At 37.0% G+C, this 11893-nt stretch overlaps 1 non-coding gene across 1 annotated transcript; it reads right to left on the minus strand.

Annotated features, from left to right (window-relative positions):
* Nucleotides 1-2227: 2227 nt before the first annotated feature.
* On the minus strand, nt 2228-2334 carry LOC123573136 (U6 spliceosomal RNA). Its single transcript, XR_006697885.1, has one exon. It is a non-coding gene; the product is annotated as a U6 spliceosomal RNA (small nuclear RNA).
* Nucleotides 2335-11893: the final 9559 nt, after the last annotated feature.

The raw sequence follows: 11893 nt of genomic DNA on the forward strand, positions 1-11893 counted from the left end.
TTATTCTTTTTGTGGCTATTGTGAATGAAATTGTGTTCTTGATTTGGCTCTCAGTTTGAATATTGTTGGTGTATAGGAATGCTACTGATTTTTGTACACTAATTTTGTATACTGAAATTTTGCTGAAGTTGTTTATCAAATCAAGGAGCTTTGGGGCTGAGACTATGGGGTTTTCTAGGTATAGAATCATATCGTCTGCAAACAGGGATAGTCTGACCTTCTGTTTTCCTATTTGGATGCCTTTTGCTTCCTTCTCTTGCCTGACTGTTCTGGCTAGGACTTCCAGTACTATGGTGAATAGGAGTAGACAGAAAAGGCATCTTTACCTTGTTCCAGTTTTCAAGGGGTATGTTTCCAGCTTTTGCTCATTCAGTATAATGTTGGCTATGGGGTTGTCATAGGTGGTTCTTCTTTTTGAAGTAAGTTCCTTCAGTGTCTAGTTTGTTGAAGGTTTTTAACAGGAAGGGATGTTGAATTTTATAAAGTCTTTCAACATCAATTGAGATGATCATGTGGTTTTTGTTTTTTGTTCTGTTTATGTGATGAATCACATTTATTGATTTGCGTATGTTGGACCAACCTTGCATCCCAGGAATAAAGCCTACTTGATTGTGGTGGATTAGCTGTTTCAGGTGCTGCCGGATTCAATTTGCTACTATTTTGTAGAGGATATTTGCATCTATGTTCATCGAGGTTATTGGCCTGAAGTTTTCTTTGTTGTTGGGTCTCTGCCAGGTTTTGATATCAGGATGATGCTGGTCTCATAGAATGAGTGAGAGAGGAGGCCCTCCTCCTCAATTTTTTGGAACAGTTTCAGTAGTAATGGTACCAGCTCGCTGTTATACATCTGGTAGAATTGGGCTGTGAATCTTTTCGGTCCTAGGCTTTTTCTGGTTGGTAGGCTTTTTATTACTGACTCAATTTCAGAACTCATTATTGGTCTGTTCAAGGATCCCGTTTCTTTCTAATTCAATCTTGGGAGGTTGTATGTTTCCAGGAAATTGTCCATTTCTTCTAGGTTTTCTAATTTGTGTGCATAGAGGTGTTCATTGTAGTTTCTGAGATTTTTTATTTTTATTTTTTGTATTTCTGTGGGGTCAGTGCTAACATACCCATTGTCATTTCTGATTGTGTTTATTTGAATCTTCTCTCTTTTTTTCTTTACTAGTCTAACTAGAACTTTTATTTATTCTTCCAAAGAACAAATTCTTGGATTTGTTAAACATCTTTTGTATGGTTTTCACATCTCAATTTCCTTCAGTCCAGCTCTGATTTTGGTTATTTCTTTTCTTCTGCTAACTTTGGGGTTGGTTCCTCTAGGTGTGATATTAGATTGTTAATTTAAGATCTTTCTAACTTTTTGATGTGGGCATTTAGCACTATAAACTTCCCTCTTAACACTGCTTTAGCTGTGTCCCAGAGATTCTGATATGTTGTATCTTTGTGCTTATTCGCTTCAAATAATTTCTCAATTTCTGCCTTAATTTCTTTGTTTACCCAAAAGTCATTCAAAAGCAGGTTGTTTAATTTCCATGTCATTGTATGGTTTTGAGTGATTTTCTTAGTATTTATTTTTATTTTTATTGTGCCGTGATCCAAGAATTGTTTGGTATGAATTTGGTTTTTTGAATTTGCTGAGAATTGTTTTATGACCAATTGTGGTCAATTTTAGAGTATATGCCATGTGCAGACAAAAAGAATGTACATTCTGTTGATTTGTGGTAGAGAGTTCTGTAGAGGTCTGTTAGGTCCATTTGATCAAGTGTCGAGTTCATGTCCTGAATATCCTTGTTAGTTTTCTTTACTGATGATGTGTCTAATACTATCAGTGAGATGTTGAAGTCTCCCACTATTGTTGTGTGGTTATCTACATCTCCTCATAGGTCTCTAAGAACTTCCTTTATGAATCTGGGTGCTCCTGTGTTGGGTTCACATATTTTTAGGATAGTTAGTTCTTCTTGTTGAATTGAACCCTTTATCATTATGTAATGTACTTCTTTGTCTTTTTTTTTTTTTTTTTATCTTTGTTGGTTTAAAGTATGTTTTGTCTGAAATTAGAATAGCAACCCTTGCTTTTTTCTGCTTTTCATTTCTTTGGTAGATTTTTCTGCATCCCTTTACTTTGAGCCTGTGGATGTCATTGGATGTGAGATGGGTATCTTGAAGACAGCATCCATTGAGTTTTGCTTCTGTATCTAACTTATCTCTCTGTGCCTTTCAATTAGGAAAAAATATGGAATACTTCGTGAGTTTGCATGTCATTCTTGTGCAGGGGCCAAACTAATCTTTTCTGTATTATTCCAATGTTAGCATATGTGCTGCCAAAGCAAGCACTACCTAAATGATTTTTAAAGTTGCCCTAACATCCCCTGCTTCACTCTATTCATTCACAAACGAAGATGTGCTCCTTCTCTGGTTGAAAGACTACTCATCAAAATAGAATCGTTATTACACTTTCTTCTGACTTCACATAAAATTGGCTCCAGCAATATTCCCTCACTCCCCTTTATTTCCACTTAAACCTTTAAATGTAGTCAGTCTTTAAATGTAGTCAGGATTCTCCTTCAGAGAAAACAAGCAACTTGCCTAAAACAGACCATTCATTCTCATCCAAGTCTCTTCTAAGTGTTGACTACACATCATGCCATTCATGTCTCAGTTTATTGCATTATGTCCTTTGTTCCCACTAACCCACTTAACTTAAACTAACCCACTATTATCTCCTAATTATTAGATACAATTTCTGGTTTTAATCTCACTGGACGTCTCTGTGCTCTCACAATTTCTATGGCATGGTATTGTCCTGTTGTCCCCTAGATTTTTATCTTTCATTCTCATCCTTTTTCTTTGACTCTTAAATGTTATAGTTCTCCAGGGTTTGCTTCAGACCCTCTCTTTCAATGTGACCTCCTTGAGTGGTCACATTCATTTTACAGTTTCTGTCTACATGTTGATAATTTGTAGAGTTGACTAATCTCTAACTCTGTCTCAGACTCGCCCACAGGTGTCTTTCTTATAAACAGCTAAAAACATGGAATAAAAAGATAAAGTCATGGATATTACTATACCTGGGGAGGATATAAGGTCCTCCCTGGGATGGGCAATGTGGACCCTGCTTGTCTCTCTGGCCACGTGTCTCCTTCTAATTCCAGCAACTCCCAAACATGTGATATTGTTCCTAGTCCTATACCTTTGCTCATGCTAGCCATTATGCTTGTAACACCCTCACCCACCCAACTGCATTCCTTTCTTGGAATGACTAAGCATTCCTATCTCTCCAGGCTGGGCTAGGTGCCTTCCGGCATTCCCTATCCTCTGTAGCGACATCTCTCAAAGCATTGACTAATACTGTATTAAAACCATCTCCTTGTGAATTAGCTCTTGCCCTTCAGGGCAGATATTGGGTCTTATCGACCTTATTCTCAGTACCAAGCACAGGGTCTGTCATATTAAAAAGTGCTCAACAAACAGCTGTTTAACTGAACTGGTAATTGCATTGACTATATTCGGCTCTAAGAAAAACTAGTGAAACAAGAGATGGTTTCCCCCTATTCTTTTGCAGGAATAAAACCACACAATAAAAGCTCTACCAGACAATTTTCACATGTGAGTCCATCTGTTTTGTGAGTATACTTTGGAGGTGTTTGCTTCGGATCAAATCAGGCTATAAAAAAGAGAATTGAATTGGATCAGTGGTTGCCAGAGTATGGCCTTCTTTAAAGCTAAAGGACAGCTCCAGTTATAGATTTTGTTTCTAAGGATGACATTGGTGCTGCAGTACATTGTAACAGGAATGTATCAGTGTGAGAGCATTTATGATTGTTTTCTTTCCCCCTCAGCATAAAAATAGTTTGTCCCTCTAGGAAAGATAGCCTGACTTTATTAATGAAAGTGAAATTCTTCCTAAGGCCCTAACAGTATATTTAAAATGAATAGAAAGCACCACCAATGACAGATAAGATGAATTTTGCCCAAATTGTCCTGGAGCCATTTCCTACATATTTTGGAGAATATGAAATAAATACATGGTTACTGTATCTTCTGAAAAGATATTGAAGACACATTTCTTTACCATGACTTTCCTATATGTATTTCATTCTATACTTACACATCTTAAAGTTACTGTTCTGAGAAGTGGTTTCAGGTTTTCCCAGTGAGAAGTAAAAATGAGTTCTTAAACCAGAAATAAAACTTTCATGAAGTCACTTTAAGTGTTTATATTGTCCCCCCAGCAACTTGCGATTAGTGGATTACATGTTTAACATTAATATCCATGTTTAAAGAGATCTCTGGTTACCTAACACGATTTCTTTATTCCTTTTAGCAACATAGTTCAATTCTTAAAATACAAGTGTTATTAAAAACACCTCAAATGTTTCCTTGCCTTGCTTTTTTTCTAGATAATTGCATAAACTTGGAAGCACCAAGTAGCTAATACATCTTCCATTTTTACTTCTTGGACTTAGACTGTGTTAATTCCTATGAAGCAAATGCCTTTGATATATTTACACTTTGATAATAATTGGTAACATTATCTGACCTTAAAGGTTATTGGTAGAGATGAACATATTATAATGTTTTATTATTTCTAAAAGAAAAAATACATACTAATTTCATAGCTTATAATTTTGCCCATATCAGACATGAAGGTAAGAAAAGCTACACAACTTATAATTTCTGTTTTTTGATAATAGAGGATTATAAAACCTGTTCAGAATTTATTCTCATTCTGTAAGAATGTGCCCTATTCCAACAGACATTTCAGAACACCAATTACTATGCACGCAGTAATTTTGAGATATTATTTATAATTCCTTAAAATGAAACTAAGTTCTTTCTACGCTAACCAGTTTTAAATAAGGATCCATCCGTGAATCCAAGACTAGTACTACACAAAATTGTCAGAAAAAAAAATGGGTCTATTTTTTCAGGGAGGGAGAATCAGTGGTTTACATCAGATTCTAACTGTGATTAACAAAAGGCTAAATTCCACTGAAATAAGTAAAGCCTGCTCGTAGATATTCTTCCTTCTATTCCTTCCTTTCTTTCATTTCTTCCAGTATCTTCTAGATTCAAAATTCACTGGAAAGTACATTGAACTAGAAGTCAAAAAACTCAGGAGCTACTTCCAATTCTATTATTTACTAACCATATGGCTTTGGGCAAATAGCATTTCTCTAAGCTTTCGTTCTCTTATCCTAAAATGTAGATAATAATGCCCTACAGTTCCCTGCCAAATGGGGAGGGTGTAGCCTGAGTTATCAGAAACCAATAGCCGATTCCCCTTTCCTGAATGGAGATAGACATAACAATAAATCAACATAACAATCAGAATGTAAAAGAAGAAATCGCTTTCATAGTTAAGACATTTAAAAATTTCACTCATCAGCTATGTAATGAAAAAGATGTCAAATCAGGAAAGGAAAAAATGTTATTTATTTAGTCAGTGTGGAGGACAGACACCCTGGTTGCCAACCATGCCAGTTCAGAGTGACAGCCCTGGAAGGTTGCTCTTGGATAAAGTCGTTCGTGTCAGCATTCTCACTGACATTCTTTATAAGATACATTTTGCTACCATTACATTAAATTTAACTTATGTTTAAATGATGGGAAAGTTTTTGTCTTAAAAATAGTCACTCCATCTGTATTCTGAAATTATTCTGTTTCATCGCCATTGTTTATTGTGCTATCTTGACCATGCACGGTAGTCCCTTCCATATGGGACACATCGGAGTAGCAATCTTTTTGATGGTTCAAACCTCAAATAAAATAATGTATGCATAAAGATCCCTGAAGTATTTAGTGTAAGTGTTCTTGCACAAAATTCAACACTTTCTGAGTGGTGCTTTTTCTCCCATTTTCTTCCTTCTCTTTCTCTCTCTCACTCATCCTCTCAATAAAAGACAACAACAAAAAATCAATGTAACAATAACTAGCTGTTAGTCTATTTTGTGTGGCTATAAAGGAATACCCAAGATTGGATAATTTATGAAAAAAAGAAGTTTATTTGGCTCGTGGTTATGCGGGCTGTGCAAGCATGGCACCAGCATCTGCTGGGCTTCGGATGAAGCTTCAGGAAGCTTTCACTCATGGAAGAAGGCAAAGGGGGAACAAATATATCCCATGGTGAGAGAGGAGGAGATGCCAGCCTCTTTTAACAACCAGCTCTCACATGAACAAATAGAGCAAGAACTCTCATTCATTACCGTGAGGAAGGCACCAACCCATTCATGAGGGATCCACCTGCATGACCAAAACACCTCCCAGTAGGCCCCCACCCCAACACTGGGGACCACATTTCAACGTGACATTTGGAAGGGAACAAATTTCCAGACTATACCACTAGTGTATAGTGGAACTTACTATCTGCCAACCATTCCACTCAATGCTAATAAACATATTTATTACATTAATGGATTCATGATCAATATATTATTTCATTTAATATTCTTTACAACCCTATGAGGTAGGTACTATTAATAACCCATTTTATAGCCAAGGAACTGAGGCACAGAGAGGCTAAGTCATTCTTGACATAAATGCTAAGTGATGGAGCCAAAATTAAAACTCTAGATATTAGGCCTCTGAGTCTCAGGCATCAAACACAATGTAATGAGTGTGAAATAAGGTTAGGACACTAGCATTCTTTCAGTTGTCAACAAGTATTTACTGAGTGTGTAGAAAGTGGTAGATCCTGTCCTATGGTGCTGGAACTATGAAGGTAAGTAAGATGTAATTCCAGCTCTCAAGAAGCTTCCAGCCTATTTCTGTGCTGTCAAATATGGTAGCCCCAAACTACCACGGGGTTATTTTAATTGAAATTTAAGGAATTTTAATAAATAATTTAATTATTTATAATTTACACTTAAGATAAAATTTATAATAAACTAAACTAAAACAATTTAATTGAATATAATTTAAAGTAAATAAAATTTAAAATTTAGTTTTTGGTCATACTAGCCATATTTTAAGTGCTTAATAGCCACATGTGACTAGTGGCTGCCATAGTAGACAGCACAGATTAGAGCATTTTCATTATTGCAGCATGTTCTATAGGCAGTGCTGGGTGTGCTTGTGTAGGATTGGGCGGGATCAAGTAAACAGGGAACTTATCAGTAGCTTGTTTCAGTGCTATGCAGGGTGACAGGGTGCCTTAGGAGCGCAGAAAAGGGGACACCTGACTCAGGCCATAGGACTTAGAAATAGAAATGCTTTTCAGTGCAAGTGAATAGATCTAAGCCAAGATCCAGAAGGTTAAGTCAGAATTAGGCAGACAAAGCAAGGGAATGGATATTTTAGGCAGAGGTAAGATGTTTCTTAGCTATTTTTTAGCATGACTCTTCCAGATCAGATATTTGATACTTAAATACTATTCTCAAAGAATCTGAAATATTAAGGCAAAATACCTGAGAGCCCAGGGTGGAAATGGGTCATGGGATGGGGAGAGGAGACGCCCATCCTTATCCTGATGTTTTATACCCTGCCCTGCAGCAACGCTGAGCTGCCAGCAAACAGGTACAGTCTCCTCCAGCTTTTATCAGGCAGCGCCATTAATCAGAGACTTTCAACTATCATTCCACACCACAGCAATGTGAAATGCTCCAGGCTGTCACCTAGTCCTTTTAGGGTAGTTTCTCTTTATTTTACTTTAGTCCCATTTCTTAAAATGGAGAGACTGTCAGAATGCAGTGACAATTGTGAGAATTTCAAAGGTGCCTTTGCCTACCAAGCCGAGTTTCTAACAGCCTGATGGAGTGGATCATATCACTCATTATTTTCATGAGGAAGAATGCTGTCGTGTGGCGATTTACAGAAAAGGTTATTGAATATTGAGGTAATAATCTTGTAACTTTTCCTCCACATTTCAAGGGCATTAGTTGGAAGCTATCATTAATATGGTAAAATCATAGATATTAACAAGGATTTAATAAGCTATACACACACACAAAATCCATTCTCAAAGGAATACATTCAGAAGAATATTATTCATTAATTCATTGGCAAGGATTACATGAATTCTAAAAGGAATTAAAACTGAATAACTTATGAGACTAAGTAGGAAGATACACAGTTTTCACTTTTAGGTCATCAATTTTCATTTTTCTGAGTTGAATAAGACTGAGGGGATTTTTGACTGAAAATAAACTTGGACTTACAGGTTCGTCTTAACCTAAATTGGCCCCATGTTTTCTTTAATCTTTATTTACCTAGAAAGGCCCATGACTCTTTTTTCAGATTAGATTCAGGTTTTTTCTTCTTACATAAAAAGACAACAGGAGAGGGAAGGCAGGGATAATTTCTGGGATCAAATATTTAAATTTTATTGTCTCCTGAAATGTTTTTATTTCATAAATAGCCTCAGTGTATGCCTCTCTAGTTATTGTTTCAGCCTACTGTTCTATAAACTAGAAATAACCTCAACCATAAAACTCATTATATTTATTATTATTTATCATTTTAATGCATTATTTAGCAAACACATTCCACTTGCTAAATTTTTGTAGTACACAGAGCAGTATCCTATTTATCACCCTGGATCCACACAAGAGCCCTTTAACATAGGCGAAACAATTAACATTGCTGCTGTTTTAGCAAAGAGAAAGAATGCGTGTCTCAGATAGGCTAAAATGGTGACCCAAGATCATGGAACTGGTCCTCAATTACAGTCTCAAGATTCAGTGCTCTTTTCACTTTGAGCCAATAAATCTGGGGAAATAGAACTGCAGCTAAACTAATAACTGTCATTCAAGGTCAATCTGTTCATCTTAATTAACACAGGCTGAGAAGGCACAATCATTGATGGGTTCCTCTCCTTGAAGTTACATTACTGGCCTAGTTGGTTGTGATAGTGATTGGAAAAACAGAAACTAGCTCTAACAAGAAATACGTAACCTGGGTACAAATGAGTGGTGGCTCTGGAAACTCCATGACAGGCACGTCCCCTGCAATGGAAAGCATGAGAAGGGAATGCTGGGGTGGTAAGGAGCATTGTAAGCCTGGAAAAGCAGCAGCACACATTTCTGATACTATTCCAAGGCTCTCATTCTTCTACTACAAGAGGAGGCATTGGTGACTCTATTGATTAAGAGAAGAGCACAATGAAGCTGTAAAATGCCCTAGAAATAATTTCTTTCAACCTCTTAATGAAGAAAGAAATGGATTTAAACAGGTTCTGCACCAGTCCAGTGTCCCACAGCTTGACAAAGTCAGGACTAGAACGAATATCCTCTAACTGCAAGTGCAAGGCTTTTTAACAGAGACTTTAATTCAGCATTAACCAAACTGTTCCATACAGCTTGAATATCCTGTGAGATGTGAACAGATACTTCTATAAATAAAGGAAACAAATAAATAAAGAAGGTTAGGCTTCCACATGCAAATAAGTTTGGAAAATGCAGAGTTAATCACTATTTTAAAACTTTATTTACTGCAAAAATTCTCAGAGCCTTTACATGATAATATGCACGATGTATTTTTAAGGGCAGCAGATATATTATGTGTGATTTCCCCAATTTCTTTTTTACCATGGAACCTTTCTTTGAGGAAAATCCTACTACTATTTATATCACAGGATATTACATTTCCACAGAGTATAGTTTGGGAAAAGTAGGTCTAATGTTATGAGATGTTCTCAATGGAATTTCAGAGTTGATTTGAGTGAGTTTTCATGTTTTTTTTTTCAAATGTTTGAAAATAGGGAATAAAAAGAAATAGTTTCAGCTTCTGGCAGCACAACTCTCTTTCTACAAAGCTAGAAAATAATTTTATTAAATGTCTAGGCTAATAGAAAGTAAGAACAGTCTTCAAGGGAGTCCTCCACTTCTAAAAAATACCATGAGCTAAAACCTGAGCACTGAGTCATAAGCACATGCTCGTGCGTGCACACACACACACACACTCCTAGGAGAAAGGAAGGCAGGGATGCCCTAAAGAAAGAGGCTGATATCAGCACGACACTCAAGAGACTAAGCCTTGACACAGAGGCAATAAGGACAAGCTGAACCTGAGGCTGAATTAAACTGAATTAAATTTCAGACCCAGTGAAGATGGTAAACGGTAGCATATTCTGGCATCTAGCAGAAGCAAAAGTAAATTTTCAAAAAAGAAAAATATCTTCAATATAAGTCTTAGAATCAGCGCAGGTTTGGATAGACCAGTTGTGGGCTCAAATCGGAATCGCTGAACATAAGGAAACAAATAAGCATGAATGAAAGGCAGCAAGGAAAAAAAAAGATTCAGGTCTCCAAGAATTTCATATACAATAATTATAAGAAAAATATTATAAAAATAATTATGTAAGCAACTTTTTTAAAGAAAACATGAAAGAATGGACTTCTACTTCCAGGAAGACAGAGTAGGACGTACTTTTCCTTATTATTTTCACGAAGCACAACTAAAACCCCAAGCCGTTATAAAACAAACATAAGAAGCCTATAAAAGGTAGAGAAAAGAAAGCAAACCAGCTAAAAATCACAGGACCCAAGAAACAATAAGCCCCATGTGGTTTTTTTTGCTTCATTTATTCCAGGCTTTGAGCTAACGAATCCAGCAACCCAAAAACACCAGTGGGTACAGAGAAGAAAAAAGTTTCAACAAAAGTTTGCTTTCTGTAGCCAATAGACCAGTAAAGGAGCAACCTATCAAGACAGAAAACTTCTAGATGATCACTACCGTATCCCTGCCAAACACCATAGGAAAACAGTGTGGCCTCATACCCAACCACACCAACAAAGGACAAGTAGGGAACCTAGACTTCTACCTTCCAGTGCTTTTATGAGTGCGCCAAACACTCCTTCCAGAGTGATGTTAGAGATGACCAAGTATGGAAACAGGCTTTCATCCCCATTAGCCAATAATTTCCTTACCCATGGTACTAGTGGAAACCACATATCATCTTAGACTTCTATCCTCACCCAGCAGTATCAAGATGCCATCCTGAATCCCCACTGAAATGGTGTCAGAATAGGCCTAGTGGAGAATTAAGATTTTTTCACTGTCACAGTGGTGATGGGGCCACAGCCACTGTGGTGTTAGTGGAGATCATGTGAGGAGCCAGAACTACCACTCACTCCTAGCGGTAATGAGAAGCTTCACTATTGGTGTCAAAGGAAACTGAGAGGGAAACCTGGACTTTTATTTCTACATGTTATTAACAAATAAGCATCCCTCCCTTTCCCTACTGGAGTAGTATTAGAGAGGAAAAATTACATCTTACTTATATGGGAGAAACAAGTAGAATGACAGCAGATTTCTTATGAGAAATCATAGAAGCCAGAAGAAAGTAGCACAATGTTTTTTCGATTGCTGAAAGGAACTGTCAACTGAGAATCCTAACTAGCAAAAACATACTTCAGTAATGGAGAGAAAATCAAGACATTCTTAAATGAAGGAAATGAAGAAAAATTAAGAAAATCTGTTGCCAGCAGACCTACCCCATATGAAAAGCTAATTAAAATTCACTGTGGATGGGCACGGTGGTTCATGCCTATAATCCCAGCATTTTGTGAGGCCGAGGTGGGTAGATCACCTGAGGTCAAGAGTTCGAGACCAGTCTGGCCAACATGGCAAAACCCCATCTCTACTAAAAATACAAAAATTAGCCAGGTGTGGTGGCACATGCCTGTAGTCCCAGCTACTCAGGAGACTGAGGTAGGAGAATCCTTTGAACCCAGGAGGCAGAGATTGCAGGGAGCTGAGACTGCGCCACTGCACTCCAGCCTGGGTGACAGAGCAAGATACCATCTCAAAAAAAAAAATTTTTTTTTTAATTCACTGAACAGAAAGAAGACAGTAAAAGAAGGAAACTTGAAATATCAGAAAGGAAGAAAGAACACAGTTGGCAAAAAATATGGATAAATACTATTGACTTTCTTTCTCCTAAGTTTTTAAAAGT

Source organism: Macaca fascicularis, chromosome 4, assembly GCF_037993035.2.
Source record: "Macaca fascicularis isolate 582-1 chromosome 4, T2T-MFA8v1.1".
Classification (NCBI taxonomy): Eukaryota; Metazoa; Chordata; class Mammalia; order Primates; family Cercopithecidae; genus Macaca; species Macaca fascicularis.